Source organism: Anguilla rostrata, chromosome 5, assembly GCF_018555375.3.
Source record: "Anguilla rostrata isolate EN2019 chromosome 5, ASM1855537v3, whole genome shotgun sequence".
Lineage (NCBI taxonomy): Eukaryota > Metazoa > Chordata > Actinopteri > Anguilliformes > Anguillidae > Anguilla > Anguilla rostrata.
Window position 1 is genome coordinate 25,179,140 of NC_057937.1, and position 3,225 is coordinate 25,182,364.

The 3,225-nt window shown below is 42.5% G+C and overlaps 1 pseudogene; it reads left to right on the forward strand.

The window, feature by feature from the left end:
• Positions 1-665: 665 nt before the first annotated feature.
• On the forward strand, positions 666-3,011 carry LOC135254997 (general transcription factor II-I repeat domain-containing protein 2-like; annotated as a pseudogene).
• The last annotated feature ends 214 nt before the right edge of the window (positions 3,012-3,225 follow it).

Consider the following 3,225-nt stretch of genomic DNA (forward strand, 5'->3'; position numbering starts at 1 on the left):
GCAAGAAAATAATAATAATTAGAAATTCAATGTACATTATTTTTGTCTTTATGCAACAGGTGGAAAACTTGCTCTTCAAAGTGCGTTGTCATATTTACACGCCTGTAGATCAGTTATTAAAATACTTGGTAGATTTGTTAATCACCGCTGACAGTGTTAATTTTTATTCGGTAAAATGTGACTTGCGAACGATCGGTCAGCTAGCGTCACCCAGCAAGTAAACACCACAAACGGCGATGGAGTAGTAGCAGTTAATGGCTCATTAACTGACTGTGGCGAAAACCTACGACGATAACTTGCTTGGTTAACAGCAGGTCTACCAGACAGTTATATGAAAATTAGCCTAGTCAAATCACCAGTAGTCTACACATCTCTGATTGATTGACCATCAGTGCAGTCGATGTTCTTCCCCTGTAGTTCCTATTGCTAATGCGTGAGCTAACCACGGATAGCTTACCTAGCTCACTGGCAAGCTGATATGCTAGCTAAGCATATTCGTTTTGCCGAGAAACATAAATTGAAGATAACTGAACATACTTGTATTATTAATGCCATACATATAACGTGATTACATGACACAGTACAGTCACGGATGGAAATTAAACCATTTGATCATATATTTTAAAACATAACGGCAGACAGTCAGCTAGCCTCAAGTTCGTTCTGCAATCGTTCGTTCAGGTTGATGAATGCTCTGCTGTTGTTTTGGCGCGTCAATCAGGACAGGACGCAGAAACGCAGTAGGACGTCCAAACGTTCAACAAAAAACGGACAGTAGTCATAGCGACTTCACGCTACAACTTTCACCGTGCTACCCCTTCCCAAAAATGGCGAAAAGAAAGGCAGAAAACCGGAGCTTTCTGGACAGGTGGGAGGAAGAATATCTGTTTACATATGTAAAAGACAGACCTGTTTGTCTTGTTTGTGGAGTCAACGTGGCTATAACTAAGGAGTACAACATTAGACGACACTATGAAACGAAACACCATGACAAGTACAAGGACCTGGACATAACTCAAAGGAGACAGAAAGTAGAGGAGATGAAAAGAAGTTTGGTTTCACAACAGAATATGTTCAAAAAAGCCACATCACAAAGTGAGGCTGCTGTAAAGGCTAGTTATATTGTGGCAGCAGAGATCGCAAAATCAGCCCGGCCCTTTAATGAGGGAGAGTTTGTGAAAAAGTGCATGATGAAAGTTTGTAACCTCGTGTGCCCAGAGAAAAAGCAAGCATTTTCAAACGTGAGCCTGAGCAGAAACACAGTAGCTGATCGCACATGTGATCTTGCCACCAATCTGTATGACCAGCTGATGGAAAAGGGAAAAGATTTCGTTGCATTCTCCCTTGCTGTGGATGAGAGCAGCGACGCATCTGATACTGCTCAGCTGTCAGTCTTCATCCGTGGAGTGGACTCAAATCTGTGTGTTACGGAGGAGCTATTGGGATTAAAATCAATGAATGGCACAACCACAGGAAAGGAAATCTTTGAGGAGGTTTCCAAATGTGTAACTGAAATAAAGCTGCCGTGGGATAAACTCGTGGGATTAACGACAGATGGTGCGCCAGCGATGTGCGGTAAAAGAGTGGACTGGTGGGCAGGGTTCGGGAGAAGATGCGGGAAGAGAACTGTGCAGGTGAGCTAACTGTTTATCACTGCATCCTACATCAGGAATCACTGTGTGGCAAAGCCCTAAAGATGGAACATGTTATGACCACAGTAACACAAGTAGTTAACTTTATAAGAGCCAAAGGTCTGAATCACCGCCAGTTTAAGTCTTTTCTGGAGGAGTGTGGTTCGGAATACGCAGACGTGCCGTATCACACAGAGGTGAGATGGTTAAGCCGAGGAAAAGTACTGAACAGATGTTTCGAGCTGCGTGAGGAAATATGTCAGTTTCTGGAAAGCAAAGGGAAGGACACATCAGAGCTCCGGGAGCAAAAGTTTCTGTGTGAGCTGGCCTTTCTGTGTGACATCTCGAGCCATCTTGATGCGCTGAACCTGCAGCTTCAGGGGCGGGGGCGCATCATCACAGACATGTACGCTGCAGTGAGGGCTTTTAAAACTAAATTGTGCCTGTGGGAGAATCAGATGCTGCAAGGAAACCTTGGCCATTTTCCCTGTTGTCAAACCATAAAAACGCAGATCTCTACCGCCGTGTTCCCATGCGCACAGTTTACTGAAAAACTCAGTGTACTTGGCGCTGAGTTTAGCCGGCGATTTACCGACTTTGATGTCCAGAAATGTAGGTTTAAACTGCTCAGTAACCCCTTCGCAGTTGATGTGGAAAACGCATCAACCAACCTCCAAATGGAGCTGATTGAACTCCAGTGTAATGACACACTGAAGTCGAAGTATGATGCTGTGGGCGCCGCACAGTTTCCACAGTTCATCCCTGACACAATGCCTCAGCTGCGCACCCAAGCTGCTCAGATGCTCTCCATGTTCGGCAGCACTTATCTCTGTGAGCAACTTTTCTCCTCGATGAAGATGACTAAAACATCTCACAGGAGACGTCTGACTGATGAACACCTTCGCTCGATACTGAGGATTTCCTCAGCTCAGAGCCTGAGCCCAGACATTGATGAACTACTAGCATCCAAGAAGAGATGCCAGGTATCTGGCTTGGGCACATCAGATTAGATCAGTGTGTAGCAAACTGAGCAATAATTAACCTTTTCTTTATGCACTTTTTCTTGCTACTCCAAGGCATGGGCTTGAATGGTTGATTGATTTATTATTGTTGTTTTATTTTTAAAATTATTAGCCTGTGGAAAAAGTTTATTTTGATATTTAAATCAGAAGGCTGCAAATAGAAAAGAGGCATACGATTTTTATTTAAATTTCATTTAATAAATTAATGCCATTGATGTGTTTTTTTATTTGAAATTCGATTTTGCATGTCTGCACTATTGTTATATATTGTATAGTAATAAGCGTTGCTTGTTCCATATTCAATGTTAAAGCAAAACTTGTTTGGGTCCATATTAAAAGGTTCATTTGTTCAATGTTGGCCCGCGACTTTGTTCAAGTTTTAAATTTTGGCCCACTGTGTATTTGAGTTTGACACCCCTGCTCAAGTGTATCAATATTTTCTTAGACCCCTACTTTTTACTGCATGCTTTTCATTGGCAATGACATACATTTTACAGAAGTTTCTGATTACCTACCAGTATCAGCTTTACAGGGGCATTATGGGATATGTGGTCTAAAGCAAGAAAATACGC